At 48.7% G+C, this 10,215-nt stretch overlaps 1 non-coding gene across 1 annotated transcript; it reads left to right on the top strand.

Annotated features, from left to right (window-relative positions):
• The first annotated feature begins 495 nt into the window (after nt 1-495).
• LOC128065763 (U2 spliceosomal RNA) lies at nt 496-686 on the top strand. Its single transcript, XR_008201139.1, has one exon. It is a non-coding gene; the product is annotated as a U2 spliceosomal RNA (small nuclear RNA).
• The last annotated feature ends 9,529 nt before the right edge of the window (nt 687-10,215 follow it).

Raw genomic sequence — 10,215 nt, 5'->3', positions numbered from 1 at the left:
CTCTCTCCGCAGGCGGAGGCCTGTGTAACACACTGCAGTCCGGGCGTTTCTGGCCAGTGAGTCTTGCGACCTTGGCTTCAGGAAAACTCTCGGCCAACAGCTCGTCGCACAGGTCCCTCTCGCCGGCCACCCCGCACCCTCTCCGGTCGGGTCTCTCCTCTCCACTAGCACCAAGGAGGAGCTCCCCTGCCGCCGCCCCGAGGCCGTCCCCAGGGCGCTGCCGTCCCGCCGGAGCCACGCCTTCTTGGCGACAGAGGGCGGGGCATGCAGATTCGAGACCGCGCTTCCGCCCGAGAACCACAAAGCCACAGCGGATGCGGAATTTCTCGTTTACAACGTGGAGAATCCAACTTCTGCTCGAGCGTCTGGTGTAGCGCCGCCAGAGCACTGTCAACGAGGCCAAGGAAGGGAGACCTGGAGTGAGCGGGGACCCGGTCACCCTGAGTGCAACATGCAGGACAGCAGGACGGTGACAGCGACGGGCGGTGCCCCGGTATCGCTTCTCGGCCTTTTGGCTAAGATCAAGTGTAGTATCTGTTCTTATCAGTTTAATATCTGATACGTCCTCTATCCGAGGACAATATATTAAATGGATTTTTGGAGCAGGGAGTTGGAATAGGAGCTTGCTCCGTCCACTCCACGCATCGACCTGGTATTGCAGTATCTCCAGGAACGGTGCACCCCCTTGGGGACACTTGTGGAAGTACCCAAAGGCAGAAACTGGTTTTTCCCTGGAATCAGCCAGATCTTGAACTTGGTGTTTTTTTTTTCTACAGTTTTAGAAATGTAGTTTGAAGCGTCTGCTTCAGCCTCTATTTTCTTAAAAACCACTCCTTTCTGTCTTGGGAAACTGGTTTTCCCGCTCTCATTTCTCACTTTATACATGCTACAAAAGGAGCGAGTGTCCAAGTTCCCACTCGATATCCCGTCATCTGGAGATGTCATCTTTAGAACAAAATCAGAGTAATAGCTTGAATCTTCTGTATCTATGCCCCTACCTTCTTTTGATCTCTAACATTGCTTCTGTGTTTTGTTTTCTGTCTTCAAGCAGTTCCTGCTCAAAAACACTGGATTCCACCTGGAGGGATTCCACCTGGAGTCGAGGTTAAAATGATGTTTTCCACTCAGTGTGTCGGTTGTACTGGGATTTCATTTATCCAGCTGACTGACTGACAAGGAGAGGTCAGTGCCACTGACGGAGTGGTCTTCTTCCTTAGAGTTCCGAAGAGAAGAGGGCCTAAAGTAAGACCACTGTGTCTTTTGGATACACAAGGCAGGCTTTTGAGGTTAGCACAAAGTTCAGATCATGACGTAAGCCAGAACGAATGACTCTTGCTGAGGGTGAAGGAGGAGAGTGAAAAAGCTGGCTTAAAACTCACTACTGGACTTCCTTCCTAGCCTAGTGATTAAGAATCCCCTTGCCAATGTAGGGGATTGGTTCAATTCCTGGTCCAGGAATATTCCACATGCCCTGGGGCAACTAAACCGCTTTGACACAACTGCTAAGTGCTGCTACTGCTAAGTCACTTCATTCGTCTCCAGCTCTGTGCGACCCATGGACTGCAGCCTACCAGGCTCCTCCATCCATGGGATTTTCAGGCAAGAGTACTGGAGTGGGTTGCCATTGCCTTCTCCTGTAACTACATAGTGATACATCAATTCAACTTACTGCTATGGGGGAAAAACACCATTTTATGAGACATGAAGACAAAGCACAGACCCGACTAAGGGCACACACGCTGTGGACCACAGCACGGCTATGACCAGAGCAAGTGGGGGGACGGGGGAAGGGAGATGGATGGGTAAACTACAGCCTCGGGGGTGGGGGAGGGGTCTGGATTGACGACAACTAAGCAGACAACAGGATGAGACAGGAAATAAAACCAATGATGAAAGCTGACACACCGCCAGAGAACTCCAACAGCAAGGAAAACATACAGAACTTCTTTTACAAATATTCGGAAAGAAATCAAGCAGGAAACCACAGAGAAATCCTCAAAGAATTTTAAGTATCAACTAATTAGCCAATGATGCAAATTATAAAAACAGTGTGTCAAAAGACCACAAAATGGACTAGTTACCACTTCACAGGCCGCTAAAAGGATTCAGGGTTAATTTAATGATAAGCTGACTAACAATGTAGCTAACATGAAATGGGTGGTCACAGAAAAAAGTGATAATACAAGTCCAGTTACAAAGCAGAGTGTTGTACACGTGATTTCATGGGGTAAATAGCAATGCACTCACAAAACCCAAGCTAAACACGCAAGAAAGCTGGAACATGTGCTTTAGAGCCGCACACTCTGTCACCAAAAGCCCTAGGTCGTCATCCCATTTTTAGACTCAGAAAAGTGAGGCAGCCCAACCTCTTCCCGAGGGCCCTGGGGCACCGGGCTTTTAACCTGGTTTCACATGCAGAGCTGGCCTGAGCCCGTGGCCAGGTCCATCAGCAAGCAGACCAGTGTAGATTCTTGGTTTTGTTCCCACCGCATGCCCTGCACCCTGCAGCCAGGCAGCCCCAATGGAAAATGTGCTGCATGGCTTTCCCACGCCATGAGGGCTGCCTATGGTTACTTTCACGAAGCTGTCTGCTCCCTGAGAACAGAAACTTCCCTGCAGCTGCTGTGCCCAGCACAGGCCAGGCCCAACATTACAGAGGCAGGCTCTGGCTGAGTTCATGATGACGTGCTAAGCCCGTGGTCCAAATAGAGCCTGTACTCTAGAGCCCATGAACCACAATTAGAGAGTAGCCCCCGCTGGTAACTAGAGAAGACTCTAGCATCAACAAAGACCCAGCGCAGTCAAAAATACATAATTAATTTTGAAAAAAAACCTTCAATAGTAAAAACACTAAGGTCATGACATCTAGCCCCATCACTGCATTGCTAATTGAAAGGGGGAAATGTGGAAGCAGTGACAGATTTCCTCTTCTTGGGCTCTAAAATCACTGAGGATGGTGACTGCAGCCAGGAAATCAGAAGATGATTGCTTCTTGGCAGGAAAGCTACGACAACCTAGACAGCGTGTTAAAAAGCAAAGACATCACTTTATCGACAATGGTCCCTATAGTCAAGGCTATGTATGGTCTTTCCAGTAGTCACGGAGGGATGTGAGAGCTGGGCTATAAAAATGTCAGAGGCCAAAGAATTTTGGAACTGTGGTGCTGGAGAAGACTCCTGAGAGTCCCTTGGATCACAAGGAGATCAAACCAGTCCATCTTAAAGGAAATCAATTCTGAATTCTCCTTGGAAGCACTGACACTGAAGCTGAAGCTCCAATACATTGGTCACCTGATGGGAAGAACCCACTCCCTGGAAAAGACTGTGATGCTGGGAAAGATTGAAGGCAGGAGAAGGAAGACAGAGGATGAGATGATTGGATGGCATCACCACATCAATGGACATGCGTTTGACCAACTCCAGGAGATACTGCAGGACCGGGAGGTCTGGGCGGGATGCAATCCACGGAGATGCATAGAGTCAGACAGGACTTAGCAACCGAACAACACGAAACAACACCACATCCTCTATGCCAGGACATTTTAGTAAGTGGATGTTTGGAGCAGGGAGTTGGAATAGAACCTTACTCCGTCCACTCCACCCATTGACTTGGTATTGTAGTACCTGCAGGAATGGTGCACCCCTCTCAGGGGAAAGAGAAAGAATGAACAACAGGCTTGTTACATCGTTTTCAGTGTTTTCCTTGTTTTGCTCTGCGTACCTGTCTCACGTGAAGGTTTCTGTTTTGTTTTACCAACGTGTGATTTTCTGTTGCCCTGTTGGGGTGGTTTACTTAGGAGGGTACTGTTTCTTGTGAGGCTCATATCCATGGACCAATATAATGCAAAATTTCCTTTAACTTTCAAACCACTGTAATAGGAGGTGTCCAGATCCTTTAGTAGTTTTGTTTCTTTTTCATACGGGATTATTTCTTCTATCCTGTGGACAAGGCACTGCTCCCAACACCTAACAGATCTCTGAAACAGTGTGGGTTTGCTGGAGTCCCCAGGGGAAAATCCTCAGCTCTAGGAATTTTTTAAATTCTCCGCTCCACCCAAGTGTATTTTCCCTAAAAAAAGAAACTAAAGAACAGAAAGGTTAAGTAACTTGTGAAAGTCACCCAGCTAGAAATTAGCTGAAGTAGGCTGTGAACAATCAGATGTTGTTTTCTCGACAATCTTTGAAACTCCCTATCTCCTCTCTTACATCTCCTGGGCCTCTCACCCAAGAGGGAACCTGTCACTTGATTAAAGATAAGAGACCTGAAACTGGCAGTCTCTCCCCAATCCTTCACCCTTTCCCCTTGCCAGGAAAGGCACGGATAAACAAATGGCAAGGAGGAAGTGGGACAAAGTGGGGGTGAAGGAAGGGACCCAGTTTGTCAGGGCAACACTGGGGCCTGGCCCAGTCCAGTATCCTTTAAATGGGAATTCCAGTCCCCATCTCCACATCCAGCCTGGAGCCCATGGAACCTTCCTCCATTAATGACCATTTTGTTTCCTGGCAGCCTCATTTCTGCAGGCCTTGGCCACAAGATCACAGCCCAGGACAGAGTGCACTGGAGGATTCCCTAGAGAGAACATTCAGACCTTCTTACTTTGAGCATTCATGGATGGAGTGCCTGCCAAGTTGAAGGCCTCAGTGAAATGGATAAGGACCTGCCCTCATAGGGTGAACATTATAGTAAGAAATAGGGAGAGACAGACAGTGACTCTAGAGGGTCATTTCAGATAGTGACATAGGCCATCGAGAAAAATAAAACAGGGAAATGTTCTGGGAGTGTGACTGGGGAGATATCTACTTTACATGGGGCGGGGGGGGGGGGGGGTGCTCACAAAGGCCTTTCCAATGGTGACATCAGAGGTAAGTTTAAGTGGCCAGGAGGCAAAGAAACATTCCAGACAGTAGGAGAGACTAGCTGGGAACTACCTGCTTCCTCCCATTGGCTCCCCGACCTGGGTCAGATTCCAGCGGCTCTGTGGAGGGTCTTCCTCAGAGCTGTCTCCCCACTAGACTAAGCACTGAGCCCAGAAGCTGGTTCTTCACAGCCGTAGCTCCGCAGTGCCCAGCACTCTGCCTGCCACCCAGTAGGCAATCAGGAAATCTTCCATGATTCATGACTACATGATGGATTGACTAAATGTACTCAAGCGTTTCCTTGAGTGTGAGAACCAAGCACCCAGCCTTAGGTGGGAGGTTCCTGGTCTCTGTTCCCTGACACTTCGGGGCTTGGGAAGGATACCTATAAAACCTTGTACTTCCAGGCAAGGTCTGGGTAATACTGAACCCTCAGGGCTTTACCGGGGAGGAGGGATTTCTTAGAGGAGAAAAACAGAGGCCATGGGAGGAATGACCCTGGAGAGAGAGGCCCCCCTTAAGGCCTGGTGGGCTGAACCCTGGGCTGAGAGTCATCATGACTCCTGTCCTGACATGTGAACTGGCTTGGAAAAGCCACCTCCCCTCTTGGAGCCTTGGTTTCCTCAGCATGTAATGAGGGGCTTAGTTGATTCCAGGTCCCTTTCCCCAGGACAACGCAGGCTCTGGAGTAGGGGAGGGTACAAGATCGATGGAGCTCACCTAGGAAGCAGCTGAGGACATCCTTGTCTCCACTGCATCCCAACCGAGGACCTGTCTGAGTGCACAATTGAAGGGAAGAGAGGAAACTGCAGGAGGAGGGATGGGAGGAGAGATGAGGTCCAAGAGCGGCTTCTGCCAGGGAATGACAAAGACACGAATTTCAAATTCCCGCTTTGCTTCCTCAAGAATGAATTGGAGAGGGAATTCCCCAGTGGTCCAGGGTTACAATTCTGTTCTTCCACTGTACACAGGTTACATTCCTGGTTTAGGAAATAAGATGCCAAGGCCAAGAAAAGAAAGAATAAAATGGGGAAAACACAAGCTACTACTTAGAATGAATGTGAAAAGAAAAACTGTAGGAAAGGGCCCCTTAGAGACCCTTTTCTCCCACCAGGGGCACTTTCAGAGGCAACTCATCCAAAACCAACTCCCAGGGCCCAGGCCAGGGCAGAAAAGGAGCAGATGCTGCCCCCTGGTGGATGAGTCTGTCACTGCCCAAGTCTGAAGCAAAGTGGTGTGAAGTTGAACAGGTTCCTTTCCCTCCTTCTGGGGTTTTTTTGTTCGTTTCTTTTTCTGCCCATGCCACCGGGTTCGTGGGATCTTAGATGCCTACCGGGTATTGAACCGTTGCCTTTGGCAGTGAAAGCGTGGAGTCCTAACCTCTGCACTGCCAGGGAAAACCCCTGGAGTCTTCTTTTCAGACAGGACCTTCACTACAGTTTGAGGTTGGGAATGGAAAAGCCACCCTTTTCAAGTGGTTTTTGTGGAGGTATGATGAGATAAATGATCTCCAAGTCAGGCTTCAGCAATACATGAGCCGTGAACTTCCAGATGTTCAAGCTGGTTTTAGAAAAGGCAGAGGAACCAGAGATCAAATTGTCAACATCCTCTGGATCATGGAAAAAGCAAGAGAGTTCCAGAAAAACATCTATTTCTGCTTTATTGACTATGTCAAAGCCTTTGACTGTGTGGATCACAATAAACTGTGGAAAATTCTGAAAGAGATGGGCACACCAGACCACCTGACCTGCCTCTTGGGAAACCTGTATGCAGGTCAGGAAGCAACAGTTAGAACTGGGCATGGAACAACAGACTGGTTCCAAATAGGAAAAGAAGTATGTCAAGGCTGTATATTGTCACCCTGCTTATTTAACTTATACGCACAGTACATCATGAGAAATGCTGGGCTGGAGGAAGCACAAGCTGGAATCAAGATTGCCAGGAGAAATATCAATAAGCTCAGATATGCAGATGACACCACCCTTATGGCAGAAAGTGAAGAAGAACTAAACAGCCTCTTGATGAAAGTGAAAGAGGAGAGTGAAAAAATTGGCTTAAAGCTCAACATTCAGAAAACGAAGATCATGGCATCCGGTCCCATCACTTCATGGCAAATAGATGGGGAAACAGTGGAAACAGTGACTGACTTTATTTTTGGGGGCTCCAAAATCACTGCAGATGGTGATTGCAGCCATGAAATTAAAAGACGCTTACTCCTTGGAAGGAAAGTTATGACCGACCTAGATAGCATATTGAAAAACAAAGACATTACTTTGTCAACAAACGTCTGTCTAGTCAAGGCTATGGTTTCTCCAGTGATCATGTGAGAGCTGGACTACAAAGAAAGCTGAGTGCCGAAGAATTGATGCTTCTGAACTGTGGTGTTGGAGAAGACTCTTGAGAGTCCCTTGGACTGCAAGGAGATCCAACCAGTCCATCCTAAAGGAGATCAGTCCTCAGTGTTCATTGGAAGGACTGATGCTGAAGCAGAAACTCCAATACTTTGGCCACCTGATGTGAAGAGCTGACGCATTTGAAAAGACCCTGATGCTGCGAAAGACTGAGGGCAGGAGGAGGGGACGACAGAGGATGAGATGGTTGGACGGCATCACCGACTCAATGGACATGGGTTTGGGTGGTCTCCGGGAGTTGGTGATGGACAGGGAGGCCTGGCATGCTGTGGTTCATGGGATCGCAAAGAGTAGGACATGACTGAGCGACTGAACTGATACTGATCAGATGTAAATGAACATTTTCTGAGCAGGAAATCTGATTTCAGTGACATTTCTTATGCTTTTACTGAAGGCCTAATGGCTGGTGCTGGGAAGGCAGAGGCGGGAGGAGGCTGGAGGGTGGAGAAGAGGCAGTTGCAGCAGGTTGTAGTGTCTTAGGAGACAGATCCACACAGGGACAGGTTCCAGCATCCATCTGCACAGGAGACTGGCACTTGGGGAGACCTTGGCCTCAGGAGGGCCTTGGGTGATCAGCAAGAAACAGCAGTCAGAGCCCCAAGAGGGTGACAGTGCCATGGGAACAACAGCCAACAACTGCGAGGGGGGAGGAACAAGCCCACCGGAGAGAGACAGGGAGGTGAGTTGAGGGGAGAGAATCAGGCTCCAGCTGTGCAGGGAACTCGCTGTCAGCCAGTTATCCGAACTGGTGGAATCTTTAGAGCTTTCACAACAGGGGCCAATCCCCAGAGACCTTACATGTTTGATTCAGCTTTTTAAAAATGTATTTACTTTCTGGCTGTTTTGGATCTTAGTTGTGACACACAGGCTCCAGAGCCCTCAGACGTACATGCCTCCATGCATGGGGGAATCTTAGTTCTGCACCAGGAATCAAACTGTGTCCCCTGCACAGGGAGGCAGATACCTAACTACTGGACCACCAAGAAATCCCTGATTCAGCTTCTTGATTTCATAGATTTCTGTCAAGTCACCCATGTTATTTGGCCCACACGAATGAGTGCATGCTCAAATTTGGGAGTTTGTCAGAATCATCTGGAGGACTTGATAAGCACAGAGCTGGGGCCTCCTTTCAAAATGTCTGATTCAGAAATTTGAAGACTTTGTCAGACCTAGCCTAAGTACAGTATACATTGTCTCATTGGACCCTCATCCAGTCACTCAACACATATTCATCAAAAATCATGTACATTCAGAGCACTAGGTGCTCCCAACAGACCAGCAAACAAAAGGTTTACGATCAAGGTGAAAGTACAGCACGAATGGCTGTACATTTGTGAACATACCTACATTCTATGTGTCTGTGTCCATATCTACACGTGTATCTATGCCACGTGAGCATCATGGGTGTCAAAGCTACTTGGCAGCCAACAGAAATACAAGACCAGGGACAGCGAGATGTGAAATAGGAAAGCTCAGGGTGAGTAGGTGTAGATAGTTTGCAAGACTTCAAATGGAATCATTTCTATTTTACAGGCAGGAAGTAACATCCCTAAGATATACTCATTAAGACATTCTGATGTGCTGCGTTTTCTCGTGTAGCTTCACAAGTACCCTCATCAGAGAGGCATTCTTATCATCCCCAATTGAAATATCAGGACCCCTATTGTAAAAAACCTGAAGTTCCAGTGGTTAGCAGGATGCTTGAATGCAAATCCTTACTTCTTTTCTCATGAGGCAAGATGCTTAGCCTCTCAGCACTTCCATCTGTAACAGTGCTTTCAAGAAACCGGTGAGGCACACACATAACAGTGTTTTGTTTTGTTTTGTTTTTTTAATCTGGCCACACTGTGTGGCTTTTGGATTCCCAGTTCTCCAACCTAGGATGTAACCTGGACTCCTGCACTGAAAGCGCTGAGGCCTAACCACTGACCCACCAGGGAATTCCCTTCTGCAGGTAAATGCAAACATTCTTAGGCATATAAAAAAAATAAAGAGAAGTGGGTGAAATTAAGTTTAATATGTTCTTTAACCAAGTTATCTCAAAATTCTCCAGTGATCAGCGTTAGAGCTCTATCCTTTCAATGACAAGGCAGGGAGGTTTCCATCCCATCCCTCCTCAGGGTTCTTGCAAACTTTGGGGTACACTCCGTACCCCCCCACACACACAAACAGATATCTAAATAACATTGCAATATGTAATTAATATCATCATTACAGAGATATGGTACAATTTTTAATACTAAGTCTTTCAGTACCTCTGAATTGGGAGAAACCACCAGTCCACAGTGCCCTGGCTGCAAGTCATTAGTGGCTGGGACAACTCAGATCAACAGAATATTTCCTGTTGTTTAGTCGCTAAGGAGTGTCCGACGGTTTGGGACCTTGTGACCCACCAGGCTCCTGAGCCCATGGGAATTCCTAGGCAAGAACAACAGTCCTGGGTTTCCATTTCCTCCTCTAGAGGATCTTCCGAGCCAGGAATCGAACCCATGATTCCTGTATTACAGGCGGTTTCTTGACAATCTGAGCCGCCAGCGAGGCCCACAGCTGAGGAGGAGGGGTAGGGAAACGAGGGCCTTGGCGGAGGGAGCTTTCGGTAGGAAGCCCGGGATCGGTTTGGTTCCTAGAGGCACCGAAGGACCAGGGCGCTGGAGTTGCAGTGAACCCCTCCCGCGGCCCGGCCCCGCCCTCCGCATCCACAGGGCCCCTCCCTTCCCCACTGTGGGCCATCCGCCTTCCGCCTGGCCGGGAACCCCCTCCACACACCCGACCCTACGGGGCCCCTCTCTCCGCAGGCGGAGGCCTGTGTAACACACTGCAGTCCGGGCGTTTCTGGCCAGTGAGTCTTGCGACCTTGGCTTCAGGAAAACTCTCGGCCAACAGCTCGTCGCACGGGTCCCTCTTGCCGGCCACCCCGCACCCCCTCCGGTCGGGTCTCTCCTCTCCAC

The sequence above is a fragment of the Budorcas taxicolor genome, chromosome 19 (assembly GCF_023091745.1).
Source record: "Budorcas taxicolor isolate Tak-1 chromosome 19, Takin1.1, whole genome shotgun sequence".
NCBI lineage: Eukaryota > Metazoa > Chordata > Mammalia > Artiodactyla > Bovidae > Budorcas > Budorcas taxicolor.
Note: the sequence above shows the minus strand (reverse complement) of the source record. Positions and strands in the feature narration are given on the sequence as shown.